We start from the raw sequence: 19,198 nt of genomic DNA, 5'->3' as shown, positions 1-19,198 counted from the left end.
TTCCTACTGTCTTTCTTCATCAAACACGAAGCTCCTTCCTGGCAAGCTGTATGTAGGGTTTCACCGTTGTCAGTGGCTACCTCCCATCCTCTCAGTGAAAACGTTCCTGCTCTGTCAGCAGCTAATCATCTGTCGGTTCTCGGTCAGGCCGGAATAGAATCCATTGATTCTTTTGCGTCTGTCACTAACGCCCCGCCTGCTAGGAGTTTGAAGCACGTCACAGTCATTCAATCATTGAATCCTACTCAGAATACCACAGACAAGGTTTAGACCTTCCGGATTCTCTTGAATGCCGCCATCAGTTCTAGCTTATACCACGAAGATTCTGGTTAAGGAATCCAAGAGATATCTACTCAATCTAAGGTAGAACGGAGGTGGTTGTCAGGCACACGTTCATAGCTGAAAATGATGATGAGTGTCACTGATGAGCGGATAATTTGTACGCTTTTTGGCATTGTTTTTAGTATGTTTTTAGTATCTTTTAGTTAGTTTTTATCATATTTTTATTAGTTTTTAGTTAAAATTCACTTTTCTGGACTTTACTATGAGTTTGTGTGTTTTTCTGTGATTTCAGATATTTTCTGGCTGAAATTGAGGGATCTGAGCAAAAATCTGATCCAGAGACTCAAAAGGACTGCAGATGCTGTTGGATTCTGACCTCCCTGCACTCGAAGTGGATTTTCTGGAGCTACAGAAGCCCAATTGGCGCGCTCTCAACGGCGTTGGAAAGTAGACATCCTGGGCTTTCCAGCAATATATGATAGTCCATACTTTGCTCAAGATTTGATGGCCCAAACCGGCGTTCAAAGTCACCCTCAGGAATTCCAGCGTTAAACGCCGGAACTGGCACCTAAATGGGAGTTAAACGCCCAAACTGGCATAAAAGCTGGCATTTAACTCCAAGGAGAGTCTCTATACGAAAATGCTTCATTGCTCAGCCCAAGCACACACCAAGTGGGCCCGGAAGTAGATTTTTATGTCATTTACTCATCTTTGTACACCTTAGGCTACTAGTTTTCTATAAGTAGGACCTTTTACTATTGTATTAGACATCTTGAGATCTTGAGATCTTTGAATCTTTTGATCATTGGGAGGCTGGCCTCACGGCCATGCCTAGACCTTGTTCTTATGTATTTTTAACGGGTTTCTACACACATAGATTAAGGTGTGGAGCTCTGCTGTACCTCGAGTATTAATGCAATTACTATTGTTCTTCTATTCAATTCCGCTTGTTCTTGTTCCAAGATATCACTTGTTCTTCAAACTTGATGAATGTGATGATCCGTGACACTCATCATCATTCTCACTCATGAACAAGGTGACTGACAACCACTCTTGTTCTACAAGTAATCAAGGCTCTAGTGTTTATCTCTTGGATTCCTGATACACGATGCATGGTTGATCGCCTGACAACCGAGTGCTCGCCTGACAAACGAGCCAGCCATTCCGTGAGATCAGAGTCTTCGGGTATAGGCGAGAACTGATGGCGGCATTCAAGAATCCGGAAGGTCTAAACCTTGTCTGTGGTATTCTGAGTAGGATTCAATGATTGAATGACTGTGACGTGCTTCAAACTCCTAGCAGGCGGGGCGTTAGTGACAGACGCAAAAGGATCGATGGATTTTATTCCGGCCTGACCGAGAACCGACAGCTGATTAGCCATATGCTGTGACAGAGCATAGGAACATTTTCATGAGAGGATGGGAGGTAGCCACTGACAACGGTGAAACCTACATGGCTTGCCATGGAAAGGAGTAAGAAGGATTGGATGAAGACTGTAGGAAAGCAGAGAGACGAAAGGGAAGGCATCTTCATACGCTTATCTGAAGCTCTTGCCAATGATATACATAAGTATCTCTATCTTTATCTTTATGCTTTATTCGTTTATCACTATACCCATTTGAGTCTGCCTGACTGAGATTTACAAGGTGACCATAGCTTGCTTCATACCAACAATCTCCGTGGGATCGACCCTTACTCGCGTAAGGTTTATTACTTGGACGACCCAGTGCACTTGCTGGTTAGTTGTGCGAAGTTGTGTTTATGCCATGGTATTGAGCACCAAGTTTTTGGATTCATTACCGGGGATTATTTGAACTGTGAAAAGTATTGATCACAATTTCGTGCACCAAGTTTTTGGCGCCGTTGCCGGGGATTGTTTTGTGTATGGACAACTGACGGTTCATCTTGTTGCTTAGATTAGGTATTTTTCTTCAGAGTTCTTAAGAATGAATTCTAGTGTTTCATGATGATCTGTTGAAGTCTGGCTGGCTGAGAAGCCATGTCTAATCTTATTGGACCGAGGCTTCAACTGATCATCACAAGAGCTTGTTGATCTCTATCAATTTTGCTATTGGAGCAATGATCTGCTAAGGCTTGGCTGGCCATTGGCCATGTCTAGTGTTTTGGACCGAAGCTTTCTTTGAAAGCTTGGCTGGCTGTGAAGCCATGTCTAATTCCTGGACCGGAGTCTTAGACTAGCATTGCAATGATTCCTGGAATCCAAATTAAGAATTCTGAAACTTTTATTTTCTATTTCCATATAATTTTCGAAAAAAAAAACACAAAAAAATTTACAAAATCATAAAAACCAAAAATATTCTATGTTTTTTGTTTGAGTCTAGTGTCTAATCTTAAGTTTGGTGTTTTGCATGCCTTGTTTATTTGATCTTGGTTCTATTTTCAAGTCAATAGTACAGGGGACTGAAGATTCAGAACATGCAGCAGAGGAATTACACAGAAAAACTGGGCGTTCAAAACGCCCAGTGAAGAAGGACAGACTGGCGTTTAAACGCCAGCCAGGGCACCTGGTTGGGCGTTTAACGCCCAAAAAGGTAGCATTTTGGGCGTTAAACGCCAGAATGGATACCATTCTGGGCGTTTAACGCCAGGATGGCACTAGGGGGAAGATTTTGTTTTTCAAATCAATTTTTTTAAGTTTTCAAAGTTTTTCAAAATCAAATCTTTTTCAAATCATATCTTTTCAATCAAATGTTTTCAAAATCAATTTCTTTCCTTTTTCAAAGATACTTGCTAACAATTAATGATTTGATTCAACATTTCAAGTATGTTGCCTTTTCTGTTGAGAAAGGTTTAATGTTTGAATCATATCTTTTCTTGATAGCCAAGTTATTAATTTTTAAAATCAAATCTTTTTTTTTAAATTGTTTTCAAATCATATCTTCTCAATCACATTTTTTTTACCAATCATATCTTCTTAACCTCATTTTTTTTTTCAAAATAGTTTTCAATCAAATCTTTTTGACCTCTAATTTCAAAATTTTTTTTCAAAAATCACTTGATTCCTTTTCCACTGTGAGTTTTCGAAAATAATCAATCAATTTTTCAAAATGATTTTAAAAACTTTTTAATTAATTTTCGAAAATTCTCTTCCCCTCTTCCCACATCCTTCTATTTATGGAGTACCACTCCTTCTTAATGCACAATTCGAACTCTATCTAATCAAGTTCGAATTCTTCTTGTTCTTTCTTCTATTTTTCTTTTCCTCTGACACCTCAAAGAATCTCTATACTGTGACATAGAGGAATCCACATTTTCTTGTTCTCTTCTCTTTCATATGAGCAGGAGCAGAGACAAAGGCATTCTTGTTGAAGCTGACCCTGAACCTAAAAGGACCTTGAAGCGAAAGCTAAGAGAAGCTAAGGCACAACTCTCTGTTGAGGACCTGACCGAATTCTTCAAAGAAGAAGAACCCATGGCAGCCGAAAACAACAACAATGCCAACAATGCAAGGAAGGTGCTGGGTGACTTTACTGCACCTACTCCCAATTTCTATGGGAGAAGCATCTCTATCCCTGCCATTGGAGCAAACAACTTTGAGCTTAAGCCTCAATTAGTTTCTCTAATGCAACAGAATTGCAAGTTCCATGGACTTCCATTGGAAGATCCTCATCAGTTTTTAGCTGAGCTCTTGCAAATCTGTGACACAATCAAGACTAATGGGGTTGACCCTGAGGTCTACAGACTGATGCTATTCCCTTTTGCTGTAAGAGACAGAGCTAGAATATGGTTGGACTCTCAACCTAAAGAAAGCCTGGACTCTTGGGAAAAGCTAGTCAATGCCTTCTTGGCAAAGTTCTTTCCACCTCAAAAATTGAGTAAGCTTAGAGTGGAAGTCCAAACCTTCAGACAGAAGGATGGAGAATCCCTCTATGAAGCTTGGGAAAGATACAAACAATTAATCAGAAAATGTCCTTCAGACATGCTTTCTGAATGGAGCATCATAGGTATTTTCTATGATGGTCTCTCTGAACTATCCAAGATGTCTTTGGATAGCTCTGCTGGAGGATCTCTTCATCTGAAGAAGACGCCTACAGAGGCTCAAGAGCTCATTGAAATGGTTGCAAATAACCAATTCATGTACACTTCTGAAAGGAATCCTGTGAACAATGGGACTAATCAGAAGAAAGGAGTTCTTGAGATTGATGCTCTGAATGCCATATTGGCTCAGAACAAGATATTGACTCAACAAGTCAATTTGATTTCTCAAAGTCTGTCTGGAATGCAAAATGCACCAAGCAGTACTAAGGATGCTTCATCTGAAGAAGAAGCTTATGATCCTGAGAACCCTTCAATGGAAGAGGTGAATTACCTAGGAGAACCCTATGGAAACACCTATAATTCTTCATGGAGAAACCACCCAAATTTCTCATGGAAGAATCAAGAGAAACCTCAACAAGGTTTCAACAACAACAATGGTGGAAGAAACAGGTTTGGCAATGGCAAGCCTTTTCCATCATCTTCTCAGCAACAGACAGAGAACTCTAAGCAGAATACCTCTGACTTAGCAACCATGGTCTCTGATCTAATCAAGACCACTCAAAGTTTCATGACTGAAACAAGGTCCTCCATTAGAAATTTGGAGGCACAAGTGGGACAGCTGAGCAAGAAAATTACTGAACTCCCTCCAAGTACTCTTCCAAGCAATACAGAAGAAAATCCAAAAGGAGAGTGCAAAGCCATAACCATGGCTGAATCTGGAGAGGAAGGAGAGGAAGTGAACGCCACTGAAGAAGACCTCAGTGGGCGTGCACTAGCCTCCAGTAAGTTCCCCAATGAGGAACCATGGGAATCTGAGGCTCAAAATGAGACCATAGAGATTCCATTGGACTTACTTCTGCCTTTCATGAGCTCTGATGAGTATTCCTCTTCTGAAGAGGATGAGTATGTCACTGAAGAGCAAGTTGCTAAATATCTTGGAGCAATCATGAAGCTTAATGACAAGCTATTTGGAAATGAGACTTGGGAGGATGAACCTCCTTTGCTCACCAAAGAACTGGATGACTTGTCTAAGCAGAAATTACCTCAAAAGAAACAAGATCCTGGGAAGTTTTCAATACCTTGTACCATAGGCACCATGACCTTCAAGAAGGCTTTGTGTGACTTAGGGTCAAGTTTAAACCTCATGCCTCTCTCTGTAATAGAGAAGCTAGGGATCTTTGAGGTACAAGCTGCAAGAATCTCACTAGAGATGGCAGACAACTCAAGAAAACAAGCTCATGGACTTGTAGAGAATGTTTTGGTAAAAGTTGAAGACCATTACATCCCTACTGATTTCATAGTCCTAGAGACTGGGAAGTGCATGGATGAATCCATCATCCTTGGCAGACCCTTCCTAGCCACAGCAAAGGCTGTGATTGATGTTGATGGAGGTGAACTGATCATTCAAGTGAATGAAGAATCCTTTGTGTTTAAGGCTCAAGGATATCCCTCTGTCATCATGGAGAGGAAGCATGAAGAGCTTCTCTTAAATCAGAGACAAGCAGAGCCCCCACAGTCAAACTCTAAGTTTGGTGTTGGGAGGCCACAACCAAACTCTAAGTTTGGTGTTGAACCCCCACATTCAAACTCTAAGTTTGGTGTTGGGAGGTTCCAACATTGCTCTGAGTATCTGTGAGGCTCCATGAGAGCCCTCTGTCAAGCTACTGACATTAAAGAAGCGCTTGTTGGGAGGCAACCCAATGATTATATTTTATATATTTTCTTTTGTTATTTTATGTTTTTTGTAGATTGATGATCATAAGAAGACACAAAATCAATTGAAAAAGAAAAAAACAGAATGAAAAACAGGAAAAATAGCACACCCTGGAGGAAGAACCCACTGGCGTTTAAACGCCAGTGAGGCTAGCAGTTGGGCGTTTAACGCCCAGTCTGGCACCATTCTGGGCGTTTAACGCCAGAAAGGGGCACCAGACTGGCGTTAAACGCCAGAAAAGGGCAAGAACCTGGCGTTAAACGCCAGGAATGGGCACCAGCCCGGCGTTTAACGCCAGAAATGACTCAAAACGTGATTTTGAATGCCATTTGGTGCAGGGATGACTTTTCCTTGACACCACAGGATCTGTGGACCCCACAGGACCCCCACCAACCCCACCACTCTCTCTCTTCTTCACCCATTCACCAATCACCTCAATACCTCTTCCCCAAAAACCCTTCACCTATCAAATCCCATCTTTCTCTTCACCACTTACATCCATCCTTCATAAAACCCCACCAACCTCACCCTTCAAATTCAAACCTATTTCCCTCCCAAACCCACCCATAATGGCCGAACCCCATCTCCCCCCTCTCCTATATAAACCCTTCTTCACCCCTTCATTTTCACACAACCTAAACACCACTTCTCCCCCTCTTTGGCCGAATACAAAGCCATCCCCTTCTTCCTCATTTCTTCTTCTTCTACTCTCTTCTTTCTTCTTTTGCTCGAGGACGAGCAAACCTTTTAAGTTTGGTGTGGTAAAAGCGTTGCTTTTTCGTTTTTCCATAACCATTTATGGCATCCAAGGCCGGAGAAACCTCTAGAAAGAGGAAAGGGAAGGCAAAAGCTTCCACCTCCGAGTCATGGGAGATGGATAGATTCATCTCAAGGGTGCATCAAGACCACTTCTATGATGTTGTGGCCTTGAAGAAGGTGATCCCCGAGGTCCCCTTTTCACTCAAAAAAGGTGAATATCTGGAGATCCGCCATGAGATCCGAAGAAGAGGTTGGGAAGTGCTTACCAACCCCATTCAACAAGTTGGAATCTTGATGGTTCAAGAGTTCTATGCCAATGCATGGATCACCAAGAACCATGATCAAAGTGTGAACCCGGATCCAAAGAATTATCTTACAATGGTTCGGGGGAAATACTTGGATTTTAGTCCGGAAAATGTAAGGTTAGCATTCAACTTGCCCATGATGCAAGGAGATGAACATCCTTACACTAGAAGGGTCAACTTTGATCAAAGGTTGGACCAAGTCCTCACAGTTATATGTGAAGAGGGCGCACAATGGAAGAGAGATTCAAGAGGGAAGCCGGTTCAATTGAGAAGGCATGACCTCAAGCCCGTGGCTAGAGGATGGTTGGAGTTTATCCAACGCTCAATCATTCCCATAGCAACCGGTCCGAAGTTACTCTAGACCGGGCCATCATGATTCATAGCATCATGATTGGAGAAGAAGTGGAAGTTCATGAGGTCATAGCCCAAGAACTCTACAAGGTGGCGGACAAGTCTTCCACCTTGGCAAGGTTAGCCTTTCCTCATCTCATTTGTCACCTCTGTTATTCAGTAGGAGTTGACATAGAAGGAGACACCCCCATTGATGAGGACAAGCCCATCACCAAGAAAAGGATGGAGCAAACAAGAGATCCCTCTCATCATGAGATCCCTGAGATACCTCAAGGGATGCAATTTCCTCCACAAGACTATTGGGAGCAAATTAACACCTCCCTAGGAGAATTGAGTTCCAACATGGGACAACTAAGGGTGGAGCACCAAGAACACTCCATTCTCCTCCATGAAATTAGAGAAGATCAAAGAATCATGAGAGAGGAGCAACAAAGACAAGGAAGACATTGAGGAGCTCAAGCACTCCATAAGACCTTCAAGAGGAAGAAACAAGCGCCATCACTAAGGTGGACCCGTTCTTTAATCTCCTTGTTCTTTATTTTCTTGTTTTTCGAAATTTTCATGCTTATGTTATCCATGTTTGTGTCTTGTGATCATTAGTGTCTTAGTGTCTATGCCTTAAAGTTATGAATGTCCTATGAATCCATCACCTTTCTTAGAGATTGTTCTTGATTGAAAAAAGAAAAGAATTGCATGAATTTTGAATTTTATAACAGTTTAATTATTTTGATGTGGTGGCAACACTTTTGTTCTATGAATGTATGCTTGAACAGTGCATATGTCTTTTGAATTTGTGGTTCATGAATACTGGCTCTTGAAAGAATGATGAAAAAGGAGACATGTTACTGAGGATCTGAAAAATCATAAAAATGATTCTTGAAGCAAGAAAAAGCAGTGAATACAAAAAAAAAAAGAGAAGCAAGCGAAAAAAAAAACGAAAAAGAAAGAAAAAAAAAGAAAAGAGAAAGAAAGAAATAAAGTTGTGATCCAAGGCAATAAGAGTGTGCTTAAGAACCCTGGACACCTCTAATTGGGGACTTTAGCAAAGCTGAGTCACAATCTGAAAAAGTTCACCCAATTATGTGTATGTGGCATGTATGTATCCGGTGGTAATACTGGAAGACAGAGTGCTTTGGGCCACGGCCAAGACTCAATAAGTAGCTGTGTTCAAGAATCATCATACTTAACTAGGAGAATCAATAACACTATCTGGACTCTGAGTTCCTAAAGAAGCCAATCATTCTGAATTCCAAAGGATAAAGTGAGATGCCAAAACTATTCAGAGGCAAAAAGCTAAAAGCCCCGCTCATCTAATTAATGCTGATCTTCATAGATGTTTTTGGAGTTCATTGCATATTCTCTTCTTTTTATCCTATTTGATCTTCAGTTGCTTGGGGACAAGCAACAATTTAAGTTTGGTGTTGTGATGAGCGGATAATTTGTACGCTTTTTGGCATTGTTTTTAGTATGTTTTTAGTATCTTTTAGTTAGTTTTCATCATATTTTTATTAGTTTTTAGTTAAAATTCACTTTTCTGGACTTTACTATGAGTTTGTGTGTTTTTCTGTGATTTCAGGTATTTTCTGGCTGAAATTGAGGGATCTGAGCAAAAATCTGATCCAGAGACTCAAAAGGACTGCAGATGCTGTTGGATTCTGACCTCCCTGCACTCGAAGTAGATTTTCTGGAGCTACAGAAGCCCAATTGGCGCGCTCTCAACGGCTTTGGAAAGTAGACATCCTGGGCTTTCCAGCAATATATGATAGTTCATACTTTGCCCAAGATTTGATGGCCTAAATCGGCGTTCAAAGTCACCCTCAGGAATTCCAGCGTTAAACGCCGGAACTGGCACCTAAATGGGAGTTAAACGCCCAAACTGGCATAAAAGCTGGCGTTTAACTCCAAGGAGAGTCTCTACACGAAAATGCTTCATTGCTCAGCCCAAGCACACACCAAGTGGGCCCGGAAGTGGATTTTTATGTCATTTACTCATCTTTGTACACCTTAGGCTACTAGTTTTCTATAAGTAGGACCTTTTACTATTGTATTAGACATCTTGAGATCTTGAGATCTTTGAATCTTTTGATCATTGGGAGGCTGGCCTCACGGCCATGCCTAGACCTTGTTCTTATGTATTTTTAACGGTGGAGTTTCTACACACCATAGATTAAGGTGTGGAGCTCTGCTGTACCTCGAGTATTAATGCAATTACTATTGTTCTTCTATTCAATTCCGCTTGTTCTTGTTCCAAGATATCACTTGTTCTTCAAACTTGATGAATGTGATGATCCGTGACACTCATCATCATTCTCACTCATGAACAAGGTGACTGACAACCACTCTTGTTCTACAAGTAATCAAGGCTCTAGTGTTTATCTCTTGGATTCCTGATACACGATGCATGGTTGATCACCTGACAACCGAGTGCTCGCCTGACAAACGAGCCAGCCATTCCGTGAGATCAGAGTCTTCGTGGTATAGGCGAGAACTGATGGCGGCATTCAAGAGAATCCGGAAGGTCTAAACCTTGTATGTGGTATTCTGAGTAGGATTCAATGATTGAATGACTGTGACGTGCTTCAAACTCCTAGCAGGCGGGGCGTTAGTGACAGACGCAAAAGGATCGATGGATTTTATTCCGGCCTGACCGAGAACTGACAGCTGATTAGCCATATGCTGTGACAGAGCATAGGAACATTTTCACTGAGAGGATGGGAGGTAGCCACTGACAACGGTGAAACCCTACATGAGCTTGCCATGGAAAGGAGTAAGAAGGATTGGATGAAGACTGTAGGAAAGCAGAGAGACGAAAGGGAAGGCATCTTCATACGCTTATCTGAAGCTCTTGCCAATGATATACATAAGTATCTCTATCTTTATCTTTATGCTTTATTCGTTTATCACTATACCCATTTGAGTCTGCCTGACTGAGATTTACAAGGTGACCATAGCTTGCTTCATACCAACAATCTCCGTGGGATCGACCCTTACTCGCGTAAGGTTTATTACTTGGACGACCCAGTGCACTTGTTGGTTAGTTGTGCGAAGTTGTGTTTATGCCATGGTATTGAGCACAAGGTTTTTGGATTCATTACCGGGGATTATTTGAACTGTGAAAAGTATTGATCACAATTTCGTGCACCAGTCACGGATCATCACATTCATCCGGTTTAAGAACAAGTGATATCTTAGAACGGAAGCAAGCATGATTGAATAAGAAACAGTAGTAATTGCATTAATCCATCAAGACACAGCAGAGCTCCTCACCCCCAACCATGGGGTTTAGAGGCTCATACTGTGGAAAGTATACAAAGAAACGTGTAAAGTGTCATGAGGTACAGATACAATGTCAAAAGATCCTATTAATAGTAAACTAGTAACCTAGGGTGTACAGAAATGAGTAAATGACGTAAAAATCCACTTCTGGGTCCACTTGGTGTGTGCTTGGGCTGAGCAATGAAGCATTTTCGTGTAGAGACCTTTTCTGGAGTTAAACGCCAGCTTTTATGCCAGTTTGGGCGTTTAACTCCAAGTTTTATGCCAGTTCCAGCGTTAAACGCTGGAATTTCTGAGGCTGATTTGCAACGCCGGTTTGGGCCATCAAATCTCGGGCAAAATATGGACTATTATACATTGCTGGAAAGCCCAGGATGTCTACTTTCCAATGCCGTTGAGAGCGTGCCAATTGGGCTTCTGTAGCTCCAGAAAATCCACTTCGAGTGCAGGGAGGTCAGAATCCAACAGCATCTGCAGTCCTTTTCAGTCTCTGAATCAGATTTTTGCTCAGGACCCTCAATTTCAGCCAGAAAATACCTGAAATCACAGAAAAATACACAAACTCATAGTAAAGTCCAGAAAAGTAAATTTTAACTAAAAACTAATAAAAATATACTAAAAACTAACTAGATCATACTAAAAACATACTAAAAACAATGCCAAAAAGCGTATAAATTATCCGCTCATCATAGCCATTGACAACGGTGACGCCCTACATACAGCTTGCCATAGAAAGGAGTATGAAGGATTGGATGAAGGCAGTAGGAAAGCAGAAATTCAAGAGGGATAAAGCATCTCCATACACTTATCTGAAATTCCCACCAATGATTTACATAAGTATCTCTATCTTTATTTTCTGTTTATTTATATTTTAATCATTAAAACTCCATAACCATTTGAATCCGCCTGACTGAGATTTACAAGGTGACCATAGCTTTCTTCAAGCCGACAATCTCCGTGGGATCGACCCTTACTCACGTAAGGTTTATTACTTGGACGACCCAGTGCACTTGCTGATTAGTTGTGCAAAGTTGTGAAAAAGAAGTGAGATTACAATTGTGCATACCAAGTTGTTGGCGCCATTGTGTATCACAATTTCGTGCACCAAGTTTTTGGCGTCGTTGATGGGGATTGTTCGAGTTTGGACAACTGACGGTTCATCTTGTTGCTCAGATTAGGTAATTTTCTTCTTGTTTCAACCTTTATTTTATTTTCAAAAAGTTTTCAATAATCTTTGAAAATTTTTTCTTCTTTTTCATTTTTCAAAAAAATAATTTTTGAAAAAAATCCAAAAAAATTAATAAAATTATAAAAACCAAAAATATTTTGTGTTTCTTATTTGAGTCTAGAGTCAATTTTTAAGTTTGGTTTCAATTGCATATTTTTATTTTTCTAAAAAATTTTTGAAAACTCATGCATGGTATTCTTCATGATCTTCAAGTTGTTCTTGACAAGTCTTCTTGTTTGATCTTTATATTTTCTTGTTTTGTATCTTTTCTTGTTTTTCATATGCATTTTTGAATTCTTAGTGTCTAAATATTAAAAATTTCTAAGTTTGGTGTCTTGCATGTTTTTTTTTTCTTGAAAAATTTTTCAAAAATAAGTTCTTGATGTTCATCATGATCTTCAAAGTGTTCTTGGTGTTCATCTTGACATTCATAGTGTTCTTGCATGCATCATGTGTTTTGATTCATAATTTTTATGTTTTGAGTCATTTAGTTATTTTTCTCTCTCCTCATTAAATTCAAAAAAATAAAAAATATCTTTTCCTTATTTCTCTCATAAATTTCGAAATCTTTGGGTTGACTTAGTCAAAAAGTTTTAAAATTAGTTGTTTCTTGTTAGTCAAGTCAAGATTTCAATTTCAAAAATCCTATCTTTTCAAAATCTTTTTCAAAAATCAAATCTTTTTCATTTTTTATTATTTTCGAAAACTCTTTAAAATTGATTTTCAAAAATCTTTTTTTTTAATTTTATCTTTTATTTTCAAAATTACACTAATAATTAATATTTTGATTCAAAAATTTGAAGCTTGTTACTTTCTTGTTAAGAAAGGTTCAATCTTTAAATTCTAGAATCATAACTTTTAGTTTCTTGTTAGTCAAGTAGTCAATTTTAATTTTAAAAATCAAATCTTTTTAATTTCCTTTTCAAATCTTTTTCAAAAATAAATTTCAATCATATCTTTTTAATCATATCTTTTCAATCATATCTTTTTCAAACATATCTTTTTCAAATCATATCTTTTTCAAACTTTAATTTCAAAATCTTTTCAAACTTCTTATCTTTTCAAAATTGATTTTCAAATCTTTTTCAACTAACTAATTGACTTTTTGTTTGTTTTTCTATTTCTTATCTTTTTCAAAACTACCTAACTACTTTTCTCTCTCTAATTTTCAAAAATTCCTCACCCTTTTTGAAAATTCCTTTTAATTAACTAATTATTTCAAATTTTAATTTTAATTTTATTTCTTCTCCTAATTTTCGAATTTTAACTTTAATTTAAAATAGAAAAAATATTTTTCTTTTATTTTAGTTAATTTTCGAAAATTCTCTCCTTCTCATCTCCTTCTATTTATTTATTTATTTACTAACACTTCTCTTCCACTCATAATTCGAACCCTCTTCTCTTCTCTCTCTGTGTTCGAATTTTCTCCTTCTTTTATTTTTTTCTTCTTTTACTCACATAAAGGAATCTATATACTGTGACATAGAGGATTCCTCTTCTTTTCTGTTCTCTTCTTTTTTACATGAGCAGGAGCAAGGATAAGAACATTCTTGTTGAAGCTAATCCAGAACCTGAAAGGACTCTAAAGAGGAAGCTAAGAGAAGCTAAAACACAATACTCTGAAGAGGACTTTACTGAAATTTTTGAAAAAGAAGTAGAGATGGCCGAACCCAATAACAATGGTGGAGGTGCAAAGAAGATGCTTGGTGACTTTACTGCACCAAATTCCAACTTCCATGGAAGAAGCATCTCAATTCCTGCCATTGGAGCAAACAACTTTGAGCTAAAGCCTCAATTAGTTTCTCTGATGTAACAGAATTGCAAGTTTTATGGACTTCCATCAGAAGATCCTTTTCAGTTCTTAACTGAATTCTTGCATATCTGTGATACTGTTAAGACCAATGGGGTTGATCCTGAGGTCTACAGGCTTATGCTTTTCCCTTTTGCTGTAAGAGAAGGAGCTAGAGTATGGTTAGACTCTCAACCTAAAGATAGTCTGAACTCTTGGGATAAGCTGGTCACGGCTTTCTTAGCCAAGTTCTTTCCTTCTCAAAAGTTGAGTAAGCTTAGAGTGGATGTTCAAACCTTCAGACAGAAAGAAGGTGAATCCCTCTATGAAGCTTGGGAGAGATATAAGTAACTCACCAAAAAGTGTCCTTCTGACATGCTTTCAGAATGGACCATCCTAGATATATTCTATGATAGTCTGTCTGAATTGTCTAAGATATCATTGGACCATTCTGCAGGTGGATCCATTCACCTAAAGAAAAAGCCTGCAGAAGCTTAGGAACTCATTGACATGGTTGCAAATAACCAGTTCATATACACTTCTGAAAGGAATCCTGTGAGTAATGGGACGCCTCAGAGGAAGGGAGTTCTTAAAATTGATGCTCTGAATGCCATATTGGCTCAGAACAAAATATTGACTCAACAAGTCAATATGATTTCTCAGAGTCTGAATGGATTGAAAAATGCATTCAACAGTACTAAAGAGGCATCTGCTGAAGAAGAAGCCTATGATCCTGAGAAACCTGCAATGGCAAAGGTGAATTACATGGGTGAAGCCTATAGAAATACCTATAATCCCTCATGGAGAAATCATCCAAATTTCTCAAGGAAGGATCAACAAAAGCCTCAACAAGGCTTTAATAATGGTGGAATAAACAGGTTTAGCAATAGCAAGTCTTTTCCATCATCTTCTCAGCAACAGACAGAGAATTCTGAGCAGAGCTCCTCTAGCTTAGCAAACATAGTCTCTGATCTATCTAAGGCCACTCTTAGTTTCATGAATGAAACAAGGTCCTCCATTAGGAATTTGGAGGCACAAGTGGGCCAGCTGAGTAAAAGAGTCACTGAAACTTCTCCTAGTACTCTCCCAAGCAATACAGAGGAGAACCCAAAAAGAGAGTGCAAGGCTATAGCCTTGCTTGGTGTGGCCGAATGCACAGAGGAGGAGGAGGACGTAAATTCCAGTGAGGAAGACCTCATGGGACGTTCTCTGAACAAAAAGGAGTTCCCAACTGAGGAACCTAAGGAATCTGAGGCTCACCTAGAGACCATAGAGATTATATTGAACCTCCTTTTACCATTCATAAGCTCTGATGACTATTCATCTTCTGAAGAAGATGAAGATATTGTTGAAACGCAAGTTGCCCAATATTTAGGAGTAACCATAAAGCTGAATGCCAAGCTATTTGGTAATGAGACTTGGGAGGATGAGCCTCCATTGCTCATTAATGAACTAAATACCTGGATTCAACACACTTTACCTCAAAAGAAACAGGATCCTGGTAAATTCCTAATTCCCTGCACCATAGGCACCATGATCTTTGACAAGGCTCTGGTGACCTAGGGTCAGGCATAAACTTAATGCTACTCTCTGTAATGTAGAAACTGGGAATCTTTGAGGTACAGGCTGCCACATTCTCATTAGAGATGGCAGATAAATCCATGAAAAAGGCTTATGGACAGGTAGAAGACGTGCTAGTAAAGGTCAAAGGCCTTTACATCCCTGCTGATTTCATAATCCTAGACACTGGGAAGGATGAGGATGAATCCATCATCCTTGGAAGACCCTTTCTAGCCGCAGCAAAAGCTGTAATTGATGTGGACAGAGGAGAGTTGATCCTTCAACTGAATGAGGACTACCTTGTGTTTAAAACTCAAGGATCTCCCACTGTAACCATAGAGAGGAAGCAAGAAAAGCTTCTCTCACTACAGAGTCAAACAAAGTCCTTACAGTCAAACTCTAAGTTTGGTGTTGGGAGGCCACAACTAAACTCTAAGTTTAGTGTTGAACCCCCACATTCAAACTCTAAGTTTGGTGTTGGGAGGTCCCAACAATGCTCTGAATATCTGAGGCTCCATGAGAACCCACTGTCAAGCTATTGACATTAAAGAAGCACTTATTGGGAGGCAACCCAATTTTTATTTATTTATGTTATTTCATGTTATTTTCTTTTTTTTTTTAGGTTGATGATCATGTGGAGTCACAAAACAATTGTAAAAATTAAAGAAAAATAAAAATAGCATTAAAAATAGCAAACCCTGGAGGAAAGACTAACTGGCGTTTAAACGCCAGTAAGAGTAGCAGTATGGGCGTTTAACGCCCAGTCTAGCACCATTTTGGGTGTTAAACGCCAGAAACAAGCACCAGACTGGCGTTAAACGCCAGAAACAGGTTGCAACCTGGCGTTTAACGCCAGAAAAGGAATAAAAGCTGGCGTTTAACGCCAGAAACAAGTAGCAGTCTGGCGTTAAATGCCAGGATTGCACAGTAAAGGCATTTTGTACGCCTAATAGGAGCAGGGATGATAAATCCTTGACCCCTCAGGATCTGTGGACCCCACAGGATCCCCATCTACTCCCCTCTTTCTTCTTTTGCTCGAGGGCAAATGACGTTAGGATTTTCGCTAGTAAAGAATTTTATAAAGATATAGTCGCGTTGTGAGTATAGATTCTAAACCAACAAAAAATCCCTTCGTACAAACGTTTTGGTTGTCACAAGTAACAAACCCCTTTAAAATTGATAACCGAGTATTTAAACCTCGGATCGTCTTCTCAAGGAATTGCAGGGAGGTATGATTTATTATTGGTTATGAGTCTTGTAAATTGGGGGTTTTGAAAGTGAGGAAGCAGTATATTGAATGACAAGTAAAATAAATAAATAACTGTAAAGTAAAACTCTTGGCAAGGTATGAAAACTGGAAGTCCTATCCCAGTTGTCCTTATCAATTGTGATGAGAATTGGATTTTTCTCCCACTTAGTTAACCTTTACTAAAGCAAAGGAAAGTCAAGTGGACTAATTAGTTTGATCCTCAAGTCCTAGTCAATCCCTGTGGGAAGACTAGCTTTAGAGCGATCTAGATCAATTAGAATCTGCCAATTTCAACCACTACTGAGTTTGACAATTCAAGAGTTACCAATTAATCAACCAAAGCCAAAAGGAAATAAAATCTACTTGAATGAAAATAATTTGGATAGAGCCCAAGCATCAATAACATAAATTAGAGAAAACAATCATAAGTCTGAAATACCTCAAATTATATTAAATAAGAAAATCCTAACATGAATGTCATTAAGCCAAATTGGCGACATAAATCAAACACAAATAAAAGTATCGGAGTAAATAAAAGTAGAAGAGAAACATAAATTATTGAACCTGATATGATGAAGTAATCCTAATGACTAAAGAAATCCTAATCCTAAAATCTAAGAGAGAGGAGAGAACCTCTCTCACTAAAAACTACATCTAAAACCTAAAATTGTGAGTAATGATTGAATTATCTGATTCTGCTCCACTCTCAGCCTCTAATCTGTGTTTTCTGGGCCGAGAACTGGATCAAAAACAGCCCAGAAGTCACTCCCAGCGCTTTCTGGTCCGTACAGGTCGCGGCAAAGTGACGTGGAGGCGTCATCCACGCGTTTGCGTGGAATGAGATTCGCAGATGCGATGCGTCCGCGTGGAGTGCACGTTCGCGTCGCCTATCTGTATGGCCACTTTGGCGAATTATATATCAAATCGAAGCCCCAGTCATTAGCTTTTCAACGCAAGTAGAACCGCATCATTTGGACCTCTATAGCTTAAGTTATGATCATTTTAGTGCGAGAGGGTCAGGCTGACAGCTTTGTAGTTTCTTCAACTTCTTGTATTCCTTCCACTTTTGCATGCTTCCTTTCCATCCTCTGAGCCATTCCTGCCCTGTAATCTCTGAAAACACTTAACACACATATCAAGGCATCAAATGGTAATAAGAGAGGATTAAACATAGCAAAATTAAGACCAAAGAAGCATGTTTTCAATCATAGCACAAAATCAGGAAGGAAAATGTAAAACATGCGAATTCAATGAATAAGTGTGAGACTAGTGGATAAAATTCACTCAATTAAATACAAGATGTACCACGAAATAGTGGTGCATCAAATCTCCCCATACTTAAATATTAGCATGTCCTCATGCTAAGCTCAAGAGAAGCTATAAGAGTGAAGGCATGATAGAGAGTATGCAATGCAACCTATCTATATGAGTGCAACATGCAAAATGTTTCTATCTACTTGGTTAAAAGTAGATAAGTTCTCCAAGACAAATATGAATCAAATTCCACTAATTCAAATCATACAGTGAAAACAAGTAAACTTGTAAGAAGATAGCTCATAAAAGCAGGGAACATAGAATCAAGCATTGAACTGGTAGTGTATATGCACTCTAATCTCTCAAGTGTCTAGGGTCAATCACTCTACTCTTCCCTAGTCATGCTTTCTAAGCTTTGTTCTTCATTTAACCAATCAACAAATATTTAGTATACTAATACAAACATCATGAGGTCTTTTCAGGGTTGTAATGGGGCTGAGGTAAAGGTAAGGATACATATATAAGGCTAAGTTAGCTAACAAAGTAAATCCTTGATTAGTCTAAGATCTCACCTAACATATACATACTTTATGCAATTTAAAATGCTTTACCTAGCTACCCAAATTTTTCCACTTTTGTATTACATGCTCATGTATCAAACTTATTTTTGAATTTTGTCCCATGTGCATTGATTCTTTTTATTTTGCATTTGGGGTAATAATTTTTTTTTGTATCCCCTTATTTAATTACTTAATAAATTTTTTTCTATTTTTTAATTATTTTTATTTTTATTTTTTTTATCAATGCACATGGTAATTTAATTATTTTGATTTCACATGAGCATGCTTCCCAAATTTTCAAATAATGTATTCAATTCAATTCCCTACTTTTTTTTTTCTTTTTTTTATCATCCCATGTTCCTATAAAATTTTTCACACTTAAATTATACACAATATCTATCTTAAGCTAACCAAGGATTCAACTTGGAATTTTTAATTTATTTTTCTGCTTAAGGCTAGTAATGTGGTTATAAAACAAAAGGGGATTAAAAAGCTCAAGGTGGCTAACAAGGGTGACATAAAAGGGTAGGCTTTATTTGGGGTAAGTGAGTTAACAATCAAATATGGCCTCAATCATATGCAAGCATGTAAATATACTAAATAATGGACATATAGAATGGAACAAAGCAAAGATTGCAGTTATAGAGAAGAAAACACACAAGAATAAAATATTTATGGTTAAATAATGTAACCATGTAAATAAGCTCAAACCTCACAGGTTGTGTGTTCTTTGGCTCAAAAACCATGTTCCAAATACAACTTCAAACAAATTTAACACATAGAAAATTTTAATTTTTTTTAATTTAAATTAGTGAAATTTTTCAAAAATAGGGTCTTTAAAAGAAACTTATTATTTTTCAACCAAGTAGTAC

The 19,198-nt window shown here is 38.6% G+C and overlaps 2 non-coding genes across 2 annotated transcripts; both read right to left on the bottom strand.

Moving 5' to 3' along the window:
* Positions 1–4,120: 4,120 nt before the first annotated feature.
* On the bottom strand, positions 4,121–4,228 carry LOC130958351 (small nucleolar RNA R71). The gene has a single exon (XR_009077478.1). It is a non-coding gene; the product is annotated as a small nucleolar RNA R71 (small nucleolar RNA).
* Positions 4,229–13,976: 9,748 nt separating this feature from the next.
* Positions 13,977–14,084, bottom strand: LOC130959407 (small nucleolar RNA R71). Its single transcript, XR_009078487.1, has one exon. It is a non-coding gene; the product is annotated as a small nucleolar RNA R71 (small nucleolar RNA).
* Positions 14,085–19,198: the final 5,114 nt, after the last annotated feature.

This window comes from Arachis stenosperma, chromosome 10 (genome assembly GCF_014773155.1).
Source record: "Arachis stenosperma cultivar V10309 chromosome 10, arast.V10309.gnm1.PFL2, whole genome shotgun sequence".
In the NCBI taxonomy this organism is placed as follows: Eukaryota; Viridiplantae; Streptophyta; class Magnoliopsida; order Fabales; family Fabaceae; genus Arachis; species Arachis stenosperma.
This window is presented reverse-complemented; position numbering and strand designations above follow the sequence as displayed.